The sequence below is a fragment of the Pseudorca crassidens genome, chromosome 4, assembly GCF_039906515.1.
Source record: "Pseudorca crassidens isolate mPseCra1 chromosome 4, mPseCra1.hap1, whole genome shotgun sequence".
Taxonomy (NCBI): Eukaryota; Metazoa; Chordata; class Mammalia; order Artiodactyla; family Delphinidae; genus Pseudorca; species Pseudorca crassidens.
In genome coordinates, this window is record NC_090299.1 from 42,575,981 (window position 1) to 42,597,511 (window position 21,531).

At 42.9% G+C, this 21,531-nt stretch overlaps 1 protein-coding gene across 3 annotated transcripts in view; it reads left to right on the forward strand.

Annotated features, from left to right (window-relative positions):
• Positions 1-21,531, forward strand: part of C1QTNF7 (C1q and TNF related 7) — a 138,727-nt gene that overhangs the window by 61,846 nt on the left and 55,350 nt on the right. The gene's annotated exons all lie outside the window — the stretch shown is intronic.

Here is a 21,531-nt window from a genome sequence, read left to right on the forward strand (position 1 = left end):
TTGTGACCAAAGCACCAGCAGTAACAAGATGTTCCTTTACCTGGTCTGTGTCCTGTGCGTGAGACCCTTCAGGTGGCCATGTGGAGGGAGGCTTACTACAGAAACTAGCTAAATGAAGACTTAGATGTGAACGGTCATGGGTCCCAATTAAATATTGTTTATCAACATTGCTAGCTTTGATTTAATTATTTCTTCAACACATACACGTCCCTAATACTCACCAGACACTATTCTAGATGCTCAACACTCGGCAACCAAAAGTACAAATGAAAATACCTGACCTCATGCACCTCACCTCATGCATCATGGGGAAAAAACGTGGTAGAAAAATAAATAAGTAAAACACACAATGTTGACAAAAAACAAACAAACAAACAAAAAACACACAACCTAAGAGTTATAAGATATGTTTTATTCGGGAAACTTACTGAGGACTATAGCCCAGGATACAGCCTCTCAGATTGCTCTGAAGAACTGTTCCAAAGAGGTAAGGGAGGAGCCAGGATAGAGAGGAGTTTTCGCTGGAAAAAAAAAAATGTAATCAAACATTAAAAGAGTACTGCTAATCGGGCTTCCCTGGTGGCGCAGTGGTTGAGAGTCCGCCTGCCGATGCAGGGGACACGGGTTCGTGCCCCGGTCTGGGAAGATCCCACATGCCGCGGAGCGGCTGGGCCCGTGAGCTATGGCCGCTGAGCCTGCGCGTCCGGAGCCTGTGCTCCGCAAAGGGAGAGGCCACAACAGTGAGAGGCCCACGTAACGGGGGGGAAAAAAAAAAAAAAAGAGTACTGCTAATCACAGAAAAAACAGACATCTCAAGTTAATGATTTAGGTGCTTTCCTATGTATGGGAAGGTGCGAGAGTCTGGCCTCTCTGAAGTCATTCCTTAGATATGCATCTTAACTATCTAGAGCCAGTGTTCTGTTTTTCTTCATCCTGAATCCCCTCAGGGTGCACTGTCGAGGGCTGCAGTGGCTGAGGGTTTGATGGCAGCAATGTCCTTTGTTTACTGGAATGGCAGGCAACCTTCTTTCTCTACTGAAGTGACAGTAAACATTTTTTTGGTCACAATAGTATGTTAGATAATTATACATGTATTGGAGAAAATAAAGTTTAAAAAGGTGCAGAATGGTTAGATTTGCAATTTTAAGAAGAGTGGTCAGGAGAGGCCTCACTGGCCAAGTGAAATTTGAAAGCAAACCTAAAAAAAAGTGATAGAGCAAAATGATGATACAGGTACAACTATAGATGTAGATGTCAGTGTATAGGTATTGGTGTGAGTGTAGATAGAGGTAGGTATGTATGATAGAGACGAACGAATGTAAAAAAATAATAAACAGAAACCTCAATTAAATAAAATTAGGAGGCCAGAAGGGGGAGTTCTCGTGCCCCGTGATCAAAGACTCCTGTTCCTTCCTGGCAAGGACTCGCCAGTAAAAAGCCATGAACTCTTTGTTTACCAGAGCCCCCTCAACTTTCTTTTTCCCTTTATAAAAGCATTCTCCTTCCCCTGCCATGTGGGGACTTGCACGCAGCTCATCATGGTTTTGTAGATGACAAATTGCAATTCTCTGATGATTCCGAATAAACCTTTTTTTTTTTCTGGAGAAATTACTGGAAGACTCTTTGATTTAGGTCAAAAAGAGATGATGAAGGTAGAGAGAGATAGAGGTTTAGATGTAGATGTACGTAGATGTACGTGTAGGTGTAGGTATAGGCAGGTGATATAGGTATAGGTATAGATGATTACAATTCTAACTCCAATTGCAATGTGTGAAGATTTTTCCCCGCAATAAGAAATTCTCTGTGACACCAACTATGATTCTGCTCCTGTGCCAGCTGGGCATCCTACAATTCAATTCAACTCTGACTCTCTCTACCCAGAGATAGCATCAGATCCTACACGTTAAGGGCTGTCTTACAAGGCTGCCCCACCTTAGATGGCAATCGCAAGTCCAGGTTGGGGCCTATGCTCCTCACAGACAAGCTGTAGATTAGAGGTTCCAACGACCACCTCCTTGGGTTTGATTTGTTTGCTAGAGAGGCTTACAGAACTCAGAGAAATATTTTACTTACTAGATTATGGTTTGCTATGAAAGGATATAACTCAGGAAAGGCCAGATGGAAGAACTGCACAGGGCAAGATACATGGGAAGGGCACCAAGCTTCCATACTCTCTGAAGGCACCACTCTCCCCAAATCACCACATGTTCCCCAACTTGAAAGATCTCTGAACCTTGTCCTTTTAGATTTCTATGGAGGCTTCATTACAAAGGTATGATTGATTAAATTATTAGCCATTGGACAGAACTCAATCTCTAGACCCTGTCCCCTCCCCTGAGGTGGGGATGAGGGATGGAGGCAGAGGGTGGGGCATGGGACCAAAAATTCCAACCCTCTAATGCAAGTGGTTTGTTCCACTGGCAACCAGCCCCCATCTTAGGAGTTTTCCAAAAAATCACCTTCTTAACATAACAAAAGATACATTTAACGTTCTCATCACTTAGGAAATTCCAAGAGTTTTAGAAGCCCTGTGCCAGAATCTAGTGGAAGACCAAGTACATACTTCTTATTATATATATCACAATATCACAATAACATAGACAGAGATTGAGATAGAGACACACATCTGAGGGAAAAGCTTTCCGGGCTGGAAGAAAAGTGTACGCAAATATCCTGTGTCAGGAATATGCTTCAGGAGCAGCACAGAGACAGTATGATTGGAGCCAAATGAGTGAAGAAGAGAGAAGGAGACTATGAGGTAACATGGTGGGGAAGGGCAGGCCTGTGGCTCCTTCTAAGCCTTTAAATGTCACTCTAAGAAGGGTCACATGGGCCTCTTATGAAGGATCAATCAGGGAGTCATAGCATAACATTTCTCTGTTGAGTGCCTTCTCCAAGGGCAGGAGCAAGAAGACCAGATGGACGTCGTCACAATAATTCAGGCAGGAGATACTGTTGAAAGGGACAAACGTGGCAGCAGTAGAGATTCTGAGCAATGGTGAGATTCTTGAGATAACATTTAAGATGACTGAGATAACATTTAAGGAGAGTCAGAAGGATTCGTGGGAAAGAAGAGCATCAAGGGGTTTCCAAGTTATTTGGTCTGAGCATCTGAAAGAGTTTTTTACCAATTAGTGAGCTGGGGCAGAGCAGGGGAAGCAGTTGGGGAGGGAGACAGGAGCTCCTATGTTGGACATGTTAGGGTCATGGTGTCTGGTAGACACACACATGAAGATGTCTAGTGGTGGTTGGATGTGAGTCCAGAGTTCAGGAGGAAGCTCTGAGCTGGAAATAGACATCTCAAGCCATGTGACTGGATGGGATCACCAAGGGAGAGGGTGCTGATAGAGAAGAGAAGGGGTCTGAGGACTGAGCCTGGGCTTCCAACACTTACAGGTTAAGAAGGGACCCAGGAAAGGAGACAATGAAGAAACAAAGAGGCAAGCAGAAAACCAAGAGACAGTGGCTTCTCAGGGATGAATGAAGAAAAAAAGGAAGAGCCATAGGTCAAGTACCAAGAAGTCTGAGAAGTGACCACTGATTTAGACATGTGGGGTTGTTCATGACTTTGACATAGGTGATTTCAGTGGAGTGATGGGACAGAAGCCTGACGGGGTAGGTTTGAGAGAGAATGGGAGGAATGAAATTGTAGATAGTGAGTAGAGATCATTTATTCAAGGAGTTCCCTAAAAAGGGGACCAGCGAAATGGGGCAGTGACTGGAAGGGAAGTGTCTGGAGAAGGTAACATATTAGTAATGTATCTAGTAAATATAGTAATATGTTTTACTACAAATATAATTTACTTTATATATTTCTATACATTATTGTATGATTATATATGTATATATTTTACTACATACATAATTTCTATTTCTATATAATGTATATATTGTGTCTATTACACTACCACAGGAACTCTGAAGCCAGGGTATGTGATGGGTTTTCTAAGCAGATACTGAAATCACTGAGAATTATGACAGTGATGTTGCAGAGAATGACAGGAGCCAGGAGCAGACATCTCCAAAAATGAGGGGCGTGGTATAGATTAGTAGATGACTGGTGGGTGGCATGGACTAATGACATGAGATTCAGTGCTGGAGGGATATAAGGAGGCAGGAGAATGAATGATCTGGTAACATCAGAGAGGAGCTAAGAGGCGACCAACTTCACCTCCAGGCCCAGTGGAATGAGGAGTGAGGGTAGGAAAGAGCTACCACTTGAGTGGGCTGCAGGGACAGAGATGTCCCCAGGGGAGACCCAGGCTTCAGTCAGAACAAGAAAGTGAAAGAATATCCAGAAAGGAAGATGAGGATGCAGAGGACTTTGCTGATATGAGTGGAACTTCAGTTCCAAGGGACACCAGGGAGGGACTTCTGGTCCACCCCTGGAAAGGGTGGGAGCTGGGCTGGGAAAGGGGCCATCAGAGTCAGAGTCCACAGGATGAGTGATGACCTGGGGGCTTGAAGGACATGCATCGGCATTAAGGGTGTGATGAGGCTCCCCCGAGTGTTTCAAGGCAGAGTGGTGGTAAGTGAGGCTGTAAGTGGGAAGGAGAAGTAAGCTGGGGTCTTCAAGAACTGTGACAGGTCCACAGAGGCTTGGAGCTGGGAGAGTGAGAAGCCTTACCTGGAGCACCCAGCAAGCTCTGGGGTGCCTTCCTTGCTCCCAGTATAGATTTTCATTAACTATCTAGAGAGGTCCAGGAATTGGTAATCCTGGATTATAAAGCGTGAGAAAGTTGAGGAGGCAGGAAAGGAGGCTGACGGAGTCAGCAGGGGCAGGTTATGGAGAACTGTGCATCGTGCTGAAAACTTCGGCCTTTAACCCACAGACTTAGTCTTTGTGATGTGACAGGGCCCTTATGAAGATTATGGTTTTACTTCCACTCCACATAACCCTACGCATCCATTCTACCTACAACTTCAGGGAGTTAGGGGTTTACCAGTTGTATATGTCAATGTTCAACCAGAGAAACAGAACCAGTAGGAGATAATACATATTGAGATGTATTGTGAGACATTGGATTATGGAGCTGTGGAGATTGTCTACAGAGTCTGAAATCTGTCGGGGAGAGCTCCAGGAAGGGCAGAGTAGAATTGTCAGGGACGAGCTGATACTGAGGTCCATATGTGGAATTTCTCCTTTATCAGGGAAACCTCTGCTCTGCGTTTAAGATCTTTTAACTGATTGAATCATGCCCACTCAGATTATCTAGGAAATCCTCCCTTACTTAAAGTTAACCAGTTACAGATTTTAATCACATCTATAAAATACCATCTCTGCAAAACCTAGATGAATGTTTGGTGAAAAAACAGGGACTGAAGTCTAACCAAGTTGATACATCAAACTGAGGATGATGACATCAATGTACTCCCTAAAGTCTATAGATCCATGGAAGGAATTCCTTCTGTGAGCAATGAGGAGTCCACAGAGCATTATAGGGAGAGGAGTAAGATGGTCCACCTTGTACTTCAGAAAAATCAAATCTTTGGACTTAAGTGGTAAAAATTCTTAGGAAAGAATTTGAGCTAACAGTACTATAAATAAAAATGACTTTCTCCAGTGCAAATCCATGTGAATTATAGTTTATCTCAGTGGGAAATAAAGCAAGTTGGAAAGAACCCCAAAGAAAAGTTATTCCAAATTTCCCTGGATATTTCGAGAAAGGAAGTATTTGTCCAGTGTGCAAGAATTTTTAAGTAATAGTTCAAAATTCCCAACAATTACCCCATCTTCCACTAAACTTATGATTAATGAACTGACAAATATTGGCACCTAATCAGTACCCAGCATCCTAATGAAAATAGGAAAAAAAATAATTAGCCACTGTTCCTGCCTCTTCCCCATGAGGCAGTTTCTCTGGGGAGGCTATCAGCTAGCATTCTCTCAGTTGAAAGTGAGAGAACATCCAAATCAAGATGCTTCAAAGCAAAAAGAGGGGAGGAGGTATTCATTAATGCATATAACTAAAGTCTGGGGTAGATCTTCCGCTTCAGGTTCAGTTGGATCCAGGTACTCTAAGAACATAGCCTGAACTCTGTCATTATGCAACTTTTTGTTCTGCTTTTCTCTGAGGCGGCTTCATGGTTGGTCAGGTCTCTTCTGGCAGTAGCAGAAAGGGTCCCCAAGAGCTCCAGGCCTACATCCTAGAGCAGTTTAATTCCAGAAGAAAAGTCCCAGGGTTGAGTTTCACTGGACTCCTGTAAGTCACTAGCCCTCCCATGAATGAATCATTGTGACCAGAGCAATGGAACAACCTGGAGAGGCTGACCATGGTTGGAGAGAGAAAAAGGTCCCCAACAGAAAATCAAGAGGTTGTTCCAGAAGTAGGAACAGATATTGGGTAGACAATAAAAGGCAGGGCCCTCTGTAGGAACATCACAATTCAAGATCCAGAAACCAGTGCAAGTCAGAACAGAGCTGAGAATCCATTGGACATCCTGCCCTAACCTCGAGGCTCAGTTTCCTCATCTCCAAAGTGGGGCTAATAACAAAACTTACTATGTCTCATAGCTACAAGTATTATTAAAAGTCAAATGCAATATATGCGAATATGCCTTATAAATAATAAACCATATGTAAATAAGATATGATGAGAGCTTTAGCCATGGGGTGAGGTTCAAGGTTGTGCAGCAAAGGGGAAGCAGGGAAAAAGAAAGCTAGCAGGAAAAAGTATCACTATCTGGACAAAGTTATCCCCAGGAGAAGAGAGATTTGTTCTATTAACATAGTTAATACAGGTGATCCTTTGTATTCAGAATTTTCATCTGAGAGAATGAATTGGAATAATAGTAGTGAGAACTATAAATTTGTTCCTTAATAGCTATGTGACTTTGGGCAAGGTTTTTAATCTCTCAGTTTCCTCATCTGCAAAGTGGGATAATAGCAGTACCTGTCTCATAAGATAACTGAGGATTAAGTGTGTTAACATAGGTAAAGCGCTGGGCATATACTAAGTGTTCTATAAATATTAACTATTGCTATTGGTCCTCAAAATCATCTGAGTTAGTAGCTATTCTTATTCCCATTTGTTTCTGGATTTAAAAATTGATGCATAAAAGAATTAAGTAGATAAGGTAAGATTTGAACCCAGATCTGACACACTTCAACTCTCAACTTCAATATGGCCTCATAAACACAGGCAGGCAGGAGGGGAGACATGAGACCAGAGAGGGAAGGAGGGAGGGAAAAGGCATTTATGATATCCAGGTTATTGCCTGGACTTACTTTAAGCAGGAGTAAACCAGGTATTCTAGAATATTCCTTTAGCCTTGGATTGAGTGATAGTAATCGGAATGGCTTTGTTAGAGAAAGTTTTAGCCAGCTCCAAAAATAAAACTGAAAATTCTGGCAATGTACCATAGATACCACATTGGACTTAAGCATTCTTTTATCAAAGTTCCTAAACTCTCCACTCCAGACATGGAGAAACCTGACTCCATTTTCTGCCAGGAGACTGAGATTGTACGTTCATCCCATCGTGGTCCATACCCATGTGTATCTAGAGGCACGTACCTTGCATCACCTTGTTTTCTCCTCACCGCAATGGCCCCAGCATGGATACAAACTTCATGTCAGCTCCACTGTACAGATAAGGACAGAGGGGCAGAGCCCTTATGTGAACCAAACCTTCTCTCCCAAACCCAGTGCTTCTTCAGCTTCTTCACAGGCATCTCTCCAGGAGAGCAGCCCAGCCCAAGGGTGCTAGCCCTGCCTTCTACAATCCACAAGCCCTGAGGGACATCCCTGTTCATCTGGCCCCTGCTCAGCCTCTCCAGGAATGCTTAGAGGCAGCCTTCTTTCCAGGAGCAGGGAGTGAGGCCATGAGGCTCCCAGGGAGAGCAGATTACAGGGTATAATGGGAGAGATGTCTAAGCCAGAAATTCCTTGTGAGTCTGCTTTGTCTCCCTATGAACATATTTCCTTTCTCCATCTCTTAGCAAGAAACTGCAATAATTCTCATTTTCTAAAAAAAAGCATCAAGGATGTTTTCAAGAGGGATTTCAGTGAAAGTGTTGGGGTGAGATGAACCAGGAAAACAAGTGAATGCCAAAGCCTGGGAGTTTGCTACCCTCCAACAAGGAAGTAATCATAACAATTGCAGTAAAAGCCCGGAAATAGACTGTGAGTTTGCCTGGAGACACTGTCTCCCTAACTGGACACTCCTCCCACGGGGCCACTCTGCAGGACTCTCCCACAGTGGCTGCGAGAGGGCGGGAGGGATCAGACCCTCTGGGAAAGCTGGCACACGTTCTAGGCCAGAGGGTTCCCAACCCACGCCTTCCCCAGAATCACCTGGGAGCTTGTTAAAAGGCAGACTCCCAGGCCCTACCCCTAGAGATCCTGATTCTTCTGAACATGTAGGGTGGGGCCCGGCCATCTGTGGTTTTAAAAGGGTCCCTTGGATATTCTGAGGACTGGGTGAGTTAGAGAACCATCACTCCAGGTAACTCCCATGCTGTGTAACCTGAGGCAAAGGAGGTACCTCTCTGAGCTTGTAGCACAGAGAGCTTGCAAGAAATCGTTGAGTTGACAAAACTAGACAGCCTGACGCAGAGCAGTAGGGGAATGGCCAGATGACTCAGAGTCCCCTCAGACCACAGAAACTCAGATGCAGGGGCAGAGACAGACACTCACTGAACACTGTGGAGTGAAATAGCATGTTGTAGAAAACAGATATGTATGGATCCCCCTTTTTAAAGAAAATTATCTCAATATGTGTACATGTTTGTGTAGAGTTTCCAATAAAAGTGTGGAAGGATGTGCACACAGGTCTGTTATGGGATCCTTGGAGGACTAGGATTCAAAGGAGGATATTTGGGGAAAGGGATTCACATTTTTCTTCACATACTTCTATATTGCTTTAATTTTTCACAACAAAGATATTTATTTTATAATTTTCAAAAAAGTACCCAAAATAGGTGTCTGATCCAAATTGAATTGGAATCCACTCTTCACATTTCAGGGATCACAGGTGAGATGGTGAAGAGTCTCACTGGTCATAAACCATGAAACCTGGCTCAGGCACTTTCTTACCTAGAGCACCCTAAAGGGCCTTGGTTAAGAAATGTGTACCCAATTAATAATTAGAATCATTAATAACAATTTAAACACTCCATCTGTTTCCCAAAAGGAGGAATATCTCAAAATGGACCCATGGGATTTTAATTTATAGAGGTGCCTGATGAGGACATGGAGAGACCATGACAACCAGGGCCACCTGGGGAAGCACCTGGTTGGTCAGGAGGCAGAGGGGTAGAGAGAAAACACTAGACCAGGGCCTTTATTACATTTTCCACTGGAAAGATGAGACAGGAATGGGTAAAGGGGATTGGTTAGTTTCAAAAATTTCATCCAATTTTGGGGCATAAGGACTGTCCCCAGGTGCCTGGCACCTGTCACTGGGATGATTTAGGGCAGCGAGAATGTTGGCTTGGTGTGTAAGACCTGGGTAAAAGAGCTCTTTGGCGGTCTGGGCTCTGGATTGGACTTTGCATAGGAGAGGCACACTCCCAGTCCAGCCCTTTGCTATCTCCACAAACTGGTGAGCCCTGGGAGGGGCAGTCTCTCCCAGGGCAGTGAGGCCATATATGCTGGAGCATCAAGAATATAGAAAATAAGAAAATATGGTGAATACAATTGGCTCTGTGATGAATGAATGTCAAAGAGACAGATTCAGAATTGAAGAAAACACAATTCGAACAATGACCCAATTAAGAGGCCAGTCTCCTGGGTCATAATTCAGACCTCCTCTGCAGTAGGCATGATGGGCTGGGAGTGGAGATGGAGAAAGAAGGAGGCAGGGTCAAGACCAAGGGACCATGAGCAGGGCCAACAATCCAAATGAGACTGACGAGACAGCAGAAAATCATTGGGCCTACTATGTGCTGAACAAATATAGAGCACCCTAAATTTATTATCTCTAGTCCCTTGAAACAGGTATTACTATCACCATTTTACAGATGAGGAAACAAGGCTCAGGGAGGCTATCTTACCCAAATTCATCCTGCCAGTAAATGGTGGAGGTAGGATTTAAACCTCAGTCGTTATGACTCCAAATTTAAAGCCTGATTCCTCATAAATCTGGGCTTGAACCTGGGCAGATGCTACCCTGAGGAGATTGATTCTGGTGAGTCAGGGAGAAGGATGAGGGCTTTCAACAACAGTGGTTCCTGATCAGGGCACAGCCACATGACAATTCCAAGCAGAGCTGCCAAGCAAGTAATTTAGCACAGCTGAGATTTTCACAAGGATCTCATCAAGGCAGATGTCACTCCAGTCCTGGTGGGCAGCAGGCATGCAGGAGGGCTGCGGCCTGAAGGCAGCCAGGTGTGGACACTTGGCCACTAGAATTGCATCCTGGGCCCCATAAATCCAGATCTGCACCGAGGTGGGCCTGAGCCAGCCTTGGGCAAGTTTGAAGATGAGAATGGACCATCTGTGGATGGGAGGGGAGCAGTGTCTCCAAACGGGAGGTCCAGGGGCAGACAGGGACTGATCCAGAGAGGCCCCATCCAGAGGTCAGTGGATTAGCACAACTGTGCACTAACTCTTCTGCCAGTGTTAATCATGGTTTGGGGGTGGGGTGAGGGGATTAAGCAAATCTCATATATTCCAGCAATATTTATTGAGCATCAACTGTATACATAACACAGGGTATCATAGTACTTGCCTGGCAGCTTGGTCTTCCCTAAAGCAAACCCTAAAACAAAGATTTGGCGACATAAAGTAGGAAGTGGGGAAAGTGAGGCAGAATAGGGATAATAAACCCCAAAACATGGTATATTACTGAGTAGATAACACCGTGAGCAGCTGAGGCTCCATCCCTCTGGGGACCCTGAGGGGCTGCGTAGAGCACACCTCAGAGTGGTCTCATCCAAGATGGGAGGCTGGGGTATTTATCCACCATCCGTGTCCCACATGGGTTGAGGTTTGCCCCTGGGGCTTCCCATTTCCAGCCCTGCTGGCAGCCCACAGTCTGGCTGAACGAGCTCCAAAGCAGGCCCCTCGGGCAGGGAAGCAGAGGTCCATGGGTAACTCTGGGGGCAGTTGTCAGTGTGGAGGGGTGTTTCCCACCACAGCGGCAAGTGGGTCTGAGGTCGGTCGAGGGCCATGGAGCAGGGCAACCCTAGTTTCTGATCCTCAGAGAGCCCTCGCAGACTCTGTGTTTCCACGCTGAACTGTCTGCAGTTACCTGGCATACCTGCTCTATAACCAGGCCCGCACTCAGGGTTCCTCCATCTGATTGGGAATCTGCTCATCACACTTCAGGGCTGATCTTGGGCATCCATTACTCCAAAAGGCCTTTGGTGACCATCAACCCTTAGGTGGTAGTCTGCTCCTAGTTCCTATGGGTATCACTAGAGACTCCATAGATAGTGGTTAAACACACGTGCTCTGAGCCACACTGCGCTTGAGGGCACTAAGTCATGGCCCTTACCTTCGAGGGGCTCACAGGCATAAGAGCAAGACGATCTCAACCCCCTCCAGGCTGTGAACACTCCCAAGAGTCCTTAAGACTTCACTCAGAAACATGCTTTCTGAGAAAACAAAACAAGCAACATTCTTTGGAATCAGCTTCCTTCTAGATCCTAAATTATCGTAGGACACCTAACAGCCCACCTCAAAAAGCCCCACCCACAGCCAGGGAGTTGATTTAACAAACCACATGAAAATCTCCCACCTGAGGCGTGTAACTACATAGTCCTGCTCCCCAAAATCCCCAGATCATCCAAACCGCTTTTGAAGTTGCCAGAGCACACAGTGGGATAGAGTCTCACCACTCACCCCCATCCCCAAGCAGAGCCCATCCTCTACCAGACCACCACTTGAGCATTCCAACAGATCTGGTCTGGCTGTTTTCCTCCATCTTGGCTACTACCCTTAATCTACTTAGTCATTCATTTATTCACTCAGCCAACAATTTTTCGAGTGCTAGTCATGGGTCAGATGCTATATTTGGTTCCAGCAGTGCAAACATGATGAGATATGACCCTAGGTAAAAAGGAGCCTATAGACCCTAGAAACAATAGCAATTTTATTCTTCCACGCCCAGCTGGGAATTTTAAAACGCTTGGAGTTACAAAGAGTTCTAATTAACCCTGGATAGAATCCATTTATCAAACACTAATGGCAAACCAGTCATATTAGACTCATGTTTAACTATCACTGGTCTCATCAGTGTCTGAACACCTTGGTTTGATGTCTTGATCAGATTCCTGCCTACTACTCAAGCCTTCTCCTCCAATATTGACCTTCAAAAACTCCATGCTTTCAACATTTCTGTTCTGTGACCATCTTTGCCCGTGCTCAGGTCTCCTCTGAGTGGGCACCGCCTACTCAAACTTCAGGGCTGAGCTCACGCAGCCATTTCTCCAGACGACCTTTCGTGACCATCCATCCTGAGGCAGCAGTTGGCTTCCAGCATCTATGGTATCTCTGCAAGCACTCTAGATAAGCATACACACTCTGAATCACACTGCCTGCACAGCCCATCCCAACTCTGCGGCTTTGTGAGCTGCACCAATTCCTTCACATTCCTAAGCCTCAGTTTCCTCTGTCTAGAATGGGCATAATGATAGAAATACACGGAGAGTTGTATGGATTGAATGAGATGGCCCATGTAAAGCCTTAGCCTGGTGCTTGAGCACAGAGTAAGCATGCAAATTTAGCTGTTGGAATCTCAGGATATGTACAACACTTGACTTTAATTGGTACCTTAATTTGACTATCACTTCTTTATGTTACTATAAATAACTCTATAGGTGTTGAGTACATGAATGAATTACGGATATGCCATTTGCAAAATTTATAAGGTGCTTTCAAGAAATCTGTCCTGAGTGCCCACTTGGGACCAGGCACTGCGCCAGGGGCTTTCCCAGATATCAGCGCATCTGCTGTTCTCAATATTCCTAAGGGATGAAAAAGTCCATTTTTATTATCACATTTTTACAGATGAGAAAAATAAGCCCAGAAAGTTTATGCAATTTTTCCAGGGCTGTGCCGTTAAAGAATGGCAAGATAGGGGTTTAAGCCTAGATTGCCTGGTTCCAGGGAAGAGATATTATTGTGGTCTAACATGCATGCTGGATTTTAGGGAAACAAGACTGGAGCTAAGATCACTGTCTCTAGGCTCAATAGTACATCAAAGATGTAATGCTTTATTCTTAGAGAATGCCTAGGATTGCACACACATTTTTTAATTGTGGAGAGGAGAAATACCTTATTTAAAAAAAAAGAGAAGAAAGCATTTACAGACCGTAAATTGCAGGAAGACCTGAAGACAGCAGCTCCCATGAGCTCCCATGACCACCTTACAGGGTTAGATGATCAGTACAGCCCATCAGAAATCAGCCAACTTTGTTCAGAGACAGTAAATAAAGCTGTCAATGGCACTAAATTTGGTACACAAGAAGATATATGAAAAGAAGTAGAGAGAAACAGAAGAGTTCTATTGTTTTGTTTCCTGGTGAACACAAGAAATCTGAAACCGTCTGCAACAAGAGACCTTCCTTTGGAGATTCTATGAAATTTCCCCTCCAACACTCAGGGAAACCATGAAGCTGGTCAGCGTCCAGGACGGCTGATGAATGCTCTGCTCTGATGCACACCTTCCAACCAGCCCTTCCAACCTCCTCCGTGTCTGCACTTCCTACCATTTGATACAGAAATTGTTGGCTTTTCTTTCCCTGTTTTAGTCAAAGAGGCTAGTTTATGCAGGAGTAACAAACAAACCCCAAATCTCAGTGGCTTAAGACAGCAAAGATTGTATGTTGTTTATTGCTGTTATTATTGCTACATTTTGTTGTTGCTACAATATTGCTATAGCTACATGCTCAACATGGGGCAACAGAGTAGGCACTCAGGAACATGGCCAACTGCACCATCTTCCTGTACCACCATCATAACCTGAGGCTTCATAGCTCACCATGGAAGGGAATGAAAGCATGTAGGGTAGGTGATTCGTGTCACTTCCACTCACATTTTGCTGGCCAAGCAATCCATCTGGCCATGCTTAGCTTTGAGGATGGAGGAAGGAGGTGTTACAGAAGGGGATAGAAAGGGAGATACTGGTGGGCTCCAGTGCTGTGGACCTCACATAGGAGAAGTCAGAACATCCCTGTAAAACTCTGTTTCCACATTGCAGATAGCCAGGGGGAAGGGAGTGGCAAATACATGAAGAGGAACCAGGAAGACTCGCCATGTTTGTTTTTTACAAATAGTCTCTGATTGGGAGAGCCTGGATGTGAAAAGGGGTGAGTAGGGCTTGGAGAGAGAACCCTGGAGTCATAGCTTTAAATGTTTCCTCATGAGCTACACTGACCATCTGGAGACAAAAGCCTGAAGGAGACAATTCATCAAGGCTTGTTGGGTAGGAGGGCAGAGACCACAACCAAATTTGGAGCCCTGTTAACAATGCTCCCGCCCCCCTCTGCACTACTGTTAGTCAAACAGCTGGATGCACCTACTCATATTTGAGTAATACTGAGAAAGAAACCAGGCGGCAAGGGCCCCAGCATGGGTATTGCAAGAGGAAGAAAAAAACAAATACAGAAGGCAGATTAAAAATACACATGCCACGAATGATCTATTCCAGAGAACAAAGAAATTAGTTCTCTTCAGTCTTAAATGAACTGACAGCATAGTTTTTCAGAAAAGAAAGTTCAGAGAAGCAATAGAAGTGATTAAAAAAGAAATAAGAAGAAAACCAGTTGAAAAGTGAACCGGAAGAGCTCAGTAAATAAATGGAAGATAAAAATAAAGCAATTAGAGAGATGAAAGTCAACTTAGAAGCAGCAGAAAATAGATAAATACTGTTGAGAGCACAGGTCAAGTGTAAGAAATCACATGAAATGAAATAGAAAGGAAAAATGAGATGAAAATGATGACAGACAAGACAATATGAACTGAGGAACACAAACTGGTATTCTGAACAGAAAAAAAGAGGGAACAGGAAAAAGCTTAAAAAGCTCTTGAAGTAAAGAAAGCTAGGTATCTCTAGATTTAAAGGACACACCATATCCTAGGGGAAAAAAAGCAGAACTGGCAACATTGGCGAATGCACTGTGAAGATACTGAAATTCAAGAGGAAATGTTCCATCTGCCTCATGCAAAGAACAAGAATCACAAGATTTTTCTCATTCCAAAACAACACTCAACACGAGTAAACAGAACAACATCTATCACGTTCTAAGAGGAAAAGGGTGGTGAACCAAAGAGTTTTCTACTCAGTCATATTCTGCTGTGTCTATAAAAGAAACAGGCATTAACATGCAAGAATGTTAAGAAACATTCTTAAACATGCAGGAATTCAAGGGCTATAGTAACAAAGCGCTTCCTGAGAAATATCTGATGATGAAATCCAGCGTACAAGGCATGAATCAAAATTAAACACCCAGCCATGGAGAAAAGGACAACAGTAAGCACTGAACTCATTTAATCACAGAACCAAGACAGACAAACAGTGGGAATGAGTTGGCAGAACAGAATATAAACATGATCATTCTAGGCAATCCCAAAATAATAATGTAGCTAACAAAAATCAGGAGGTTGGAGGTGGTAGGGAACAGAAAGTGCATAGAATCCTCCTCTTTCATGGCAGAAAGTAAATATATAAGTGGAAACATACAGAGGTTTTTTAAAGCAAAATAATATCAAACAATATTTTTTCAAAATTGTCTTTTAACCTTGGAAACATCATTTAGGAACTAATATCCATTGTTATGAACAAATATTTATCTGAAGTTCAACCATTCCTTCAGTTTGATTCTAGTTTGTTTTCCTTTGGGTAATATCAAGTAGACTTAGGTTTAGCATGGAGATCATGGGCCCTAATCCACAAAACTCAGGCTTCCCAAGTTGGGTTCAGTAATCATTTCAATTTAAACACATTGAGTTGTTCAGAATTTTAATGATTTGCATATTATTCCGGGGAATCACTAATGAAGTCAGCGCTCACTTTTCCTCAGTGATAAATGCATCACTTAGGAATGCTTTGGCTGCAGTCAACAGAATATCTGAGTAACAGCAGCTTAAACTAGGAAGGGTTTTTATTTCTTCACACAACAAAAAGTCAGGGGGTCGCTGGCATGGGTTCAGCTGCTCATTAAAGCCCCTGAGACCCAGCCTGCTTCTCTTTTCCCACCATTTCATCCTTAACATGTTATCTTGCATCCTCATGCTTGTCATCAAGATAACTCTGTGCTTGAGACATCACCTCTGTGCTCATCACAGGCAGAGGAGAAGGAGGCGGTGGGTACCAATTGTGTATGGTGCTTTCAGGAAAGCAAATCTTTCCAGAATTCTCCATTCAATGTTTTATTTATATATATATATATATATATATATATATATACCTTATTGGCTATAATCATGTCACATGCCTCCCAAGGCCACCAGCAAATGAGGCTAGGCAGTGGGCATATATTGCCAGCTGACAAAATTGGAATTGTAGTAGCAAAAGTAGATGGGGAGCAAATATTGATTTTATAACAGTATCTGCCACAAAAAGAAAGTTGGAAAGCTCAGGAAACTAAAACTCAGAAAACCCTGTTCCTTCCTCTAAGTCAGTATCTGCTGAGGAGTTATCATTCTCCCTGCTGAATGTTTTGTCATCTGGATAATTTTGGCTTAGGATAAATTTTGAGCAGAGTGATCTTTTGAAAATGAAAACCAGATCATGTTCCTCTCCCGTTTCCTTCAAGGCCTTCCCATTGAACTTCAAATACAACTTAAAATCCTCCCCATGGCCCCCATGACCTAGCATGATGTAGCCCAGCATAACCTAGCTCATCTTCAACACACTGGCCCTTGTTCTCTCCCGGCTATCTCATCTCCTTCCTGGGAACAGGCAGGATTGTTCCTGCTGCAGGATCCTTACAGTGGCTACTCCTCTACAGGGACCACTCGTCCACCCAGATTCATTGGTCACACCTTTGTCTCATTTAGATCTCTACTCTAACATTGCCTCCTCAGGAAAACCTCCTTTGATCTCCTTCCCAAGACTTTCCATCCTCCTAAGTGCTTTCTAGTCTTTCCAGCACTTCCCGCTATTTGAGGTTAACACTGCATTTGTTCCCTTGGTTGTTGTCTGCCTACCACTCTACAGCACCACTCCCTGAGGGCAGGACCATTTTCTGTCTTATTTGCCCTGTTTCCCCAGTATCTGGATTCCTGCTTTGCACGTCTTAGGTTCTCAACTGATCTCTACTGAATGAGTAAGGGGATGGACCAGAGTTAAGAACCCAGACATCAATATCCAAGCAGAACCAGCAATGGGGGCACAAGTTCAGGGTGGCAGACACAGTAGGAACACACGGAGAGCTCATAATGTTGCCATGTATCAGAGAGGAGAAGATGAATAACAAGTGCTCGCTGCCCTCAAAGGAGCATACCCTTCACCACACACATAACAAACCACACAGGGGACTCTGCAAAGGGAAGCAAGAGGAAAGGAGGGTGTGGGCCGAGTATGACAGCTGCCAGCTTCAAATTTCCGAATTGGAGAATAGTGCACAAAGATTTCACTAGAGGGATGCGTATTGCAATGTTACTGGTGAAAGCAAAAGTTAAAAACAACCAAACCATCCCACAATAGAGAATTAGTTAAGACAATTTCCATACAAACTTATAATACCATTTTTAAATTACATTATAGAATTATATTTATTATACGGAAATATGAGTAAATATAAAGTAAATGACAATAGGATTCCCCAAAAAAGTAATGCATAGAATAGCATAATTTAAAAGAGAGAGAGAGAGAATATGTATCTTTCCAGATGTAGATGCCAAAATGATAACAGGATTATTTCTGGGTGGTCTGATTAACAGCTGATTTCTATTTTCTTTTTTTGTTGTTGTTGTTGTTTATCCATACAGACTAATTTTTCCATGATTAATATGTATTAATTGTGTAATGTTTTTCTAGTTTCAAATAAATGAATCAGGATGCATGTTTTAAATCCCATCTCAACAGTATGAAGAAACACTGGATATCAGAGGGCCTTTCCTTGGAGCAGGAGAGCAGCCTGCTGTTAAATATTATTCCAGGCACATGCACGTGTTTAAAAGGCTCAGCTGGCATGGGGACAAGAGTGTCAGGAGGACAGCACCAATAGTATAGCCAGGTGGTGGCCTAGGCAGCCCTAAAACTGAGGGTCAGTAGCACCGTATGGATGTGGAAAACAGACCCCAGAGCCAAAATGTCACTTACAGTTGCATCTTGTGCCAAACTCACTTTATCTTCAGAATGTGCAAATTAGGTGTTACTCTCCCATTTTACAAATGAGAATCCTGAAGTTCAGAGAGGCTCAGTGAATTGTCCTATATCCTCCAAGAGCAAAAACTAGACCAGCTCTGCCTGACTCCAAAGACCTTACTCATCTCCCAGCATCAGTTAATCTTCATACATGTCTGCCTTAAGCCCAAATAAGTGGAAGACACCTAGTGAGCAGTTAATCCAGTGGCTATAAAGCATTTCGTGTTGTTATTCTGGAACCATTAGTTTGAATAAAATCTAATCAAAGGCAAAATCAAATAAAACACTAACTGCAATGTGGTTTCCTGGATTGGGTCCTGGAAAAGACAAAGAGCACTAGTGGGAAAGCTGGTGAAATCTAAGCAGTCTGGAGTTTACCTAATACTAAAACAATGATAGATGATAGATAGGCAGATAGATGATAGATAGATAGATAGATAATAGATGGATAGATGATTTGATAGAGAGATAGATGATAGATGATTTGATAGATAATAGATGGATAGATGATAGATGATTTGATAGAGAGACAGATGATAGATGATTTGATAGAGAGATAGATGATAGATGATTTGATTGATAGATAGATAGATAGATAGATAGATAGATAGATAGATAGATAAATGCTCTTGCAGAATGATGAGGGTGAGGAAGCATCTGGTCTATTAAGGTGGACATCTACCTGCCCAATTACCACCTCCTTCCTCCATCTCAGCCCCAGAGAGAGCTCCAGATCCCACTAGAGATCACTTTGGAAACCCTTGAGCTGGTCCAATCAGCTTACCTTATAGATGAGCAAACTAAAGCCTGACAATCGAAGTAGCCCAAGAACTCTTGGTTGGACATTGGCAGAGTGGACTGGAGCCCGGTGTTCTGGACTGAATGTTTATGTTCCTTCAAAATTCTTATGTTGAAGCCTTAGCCCCCAGTGTGATGGTATTTGGAGGTGGGGTTTTGAGGAGGTAATTAATTTAGGTAAAGTCATGAGGGTGGGACCCCCCTTGGTCGGATCAGTGTCCCTATAAGGAAAGGAAGAGAGACCAGAGTGCCCTTTCTCCATCATGTGAGGACACAACCAGAAGATGGCATCTATATGCCAGGAAGAGAGCTCTCACCAGGAATCAAATTGCCTGGGACCTTGATCTTAGACTTCCTAGCCTTAAGAACTGTGAGAAATAAATGCCGTTGTTTAAGCCACCCAGTATGTGCTATTTTGTTACAGCAGCTTGAGCTGACTGAGACACCCAGTCTCCCCTAGATCAGTGCTTCTTCCCAGACACCAGCTGGAGTCAGGGTACATGGAATCCTGAGATCATTTTCAAATCTACCTCTGCTGAGAAACATTTCCAAATAAAATATACCACTCTCTAAAATTGTTGGATTTTGCAAATCCAAGAAAAGGTGAACTAGTTTTATCAAACACCTATATTCCTGAAAGGCTGTATGCAAGTGAAATATTGTTGACATGAGCAGTGTGAATTTACTATTTACTATTTTTTTCTTTGGTGAGACACCACTGTATCACTGAAACAATGATCCTCAACCCCAGGACCTGCATCCAAACTATCAGGGAAGCCTGTTAAAAAATTCAGGTTCTTGGGCAAACCTAGGTTTTAAGTCATTAAAACTTGAGAATGGGTCCCTGATACCTGTATTTATTTAGTGCTCCCCTTTTGCAATGGTTTTCTCAGAAAAGACAAACTGGAGAATGAGAGATGGTTGTGGGAAGGAGACTTACTCTCACTATATATACTTCTATTATATGAATTTTTCAAACACCATTGTGTGTTGCCTATCTGAAACTAAACTAAACTTAAAAATTCCCCTTGCGCAGCCACGGCAGGGAATTACAGATCTAGCGAGACTGTGTTGCATCTCTTAAAAACAGAGTATTATACAGAATTAGCTTAAGGTCTCACGGCAGCCTAGTTAGGTCAAGTTCCTGGTTGAAATAATGAGTTTAGGAGTCCAACAGTTCAGGTCTGAACCTGCCTCTGCCCCAACGAGTGTTCACTCTTCTGAGCATCTCATCTGTAAAACCCATATAATGGTACCCACGTAACAGACGTGTGAGGATGAGTGAAGACAGTACATGTAAAACACTCAACACGGAGCCTGGCATATAGCCAGCCCTCAGTAAATAATAGCTATTCTTCCTCTTTCTTTTTTCTGTAGCCCCTGTGCTGGAATGGGGATTATTGACATGATCAGAACTGAAGTATTTTGGAAGGAAAAATTCTTCTTTGTTTCATGAAACAAAATTGGCTGACTTTAAGCTAGAAAGTGTATGTGCCAGAAGGGTCTCCACATGCCCTGATAAGTGCTAATGGCCAAGACTTCTCACCCCTGTTTTCTTGCCATCAGCACTGATCTAAAAATTAGAACTCTTCAGGCGTTTTCATTTAGATAAAAGTGTGCATTCATAGTTTTCTTGGACATCCTCCATACTGTTCTGAAGCTTTGGCTTATTGCTTTGCTTTTTAACTAATTTTTTCCCTTAGATATGTAAATATATTGCTAAATATTTGTAAAATAGAAGGGAAAAAAAGCAATTCAAAATTCCTCCAGCTTAACACAATGGATGACAGTATTTTGGTATATTTCCTGCTAGGCTGTTAATGTGTGAGTTATAATCATAAAAAGCATTATATTTACACTGAACAGATTTCATCTTCTGGCTTTTCTTTTAACAGTGGATTGCAAATATTTTCCCTATTATAACCACACTTTCAACTAGCTTCATAATATTCAACTGGGTGACTATCCCACAATATATTTAACAATTCTCCTATTTTGTAACATTATAGTTTATTCTGATTTTTTGGTTGTTTTTAATGCTGCAATGAACATCTTTATATGTAGATATTTTTATTGAATTAAGAACCATTTCCTTAGGTTAAATTCACACAAATAATGTGTTCTGTTTTTCAAGTATAAAACCCCATTAGAGAACAGTATGACCTTAACTAGATAAACTTAGAAAAATCACAACCATTTCATGTGAACGTGCTTTCTCCCTGTTTTTCAGAATTATCAGGGGAATAACTCTGTGCAGAGCAGAAACAAAACAGCCTGTGATCTACCAGAGACAAATGGAATTGCAAAAAGTTCAAAGGGCAACATTTTATTTGGCTGTTAGAGCTTCAACATGAATTTTGAATTATAACCAAGACAAAACAGAGTTTTGAGAAGCATCTGTCATCCAATTTGCATTCCCTTTCCATATGTGAACAGGAAGGGAAAGACACTACCATTGGCCCCAGCTGAAAGA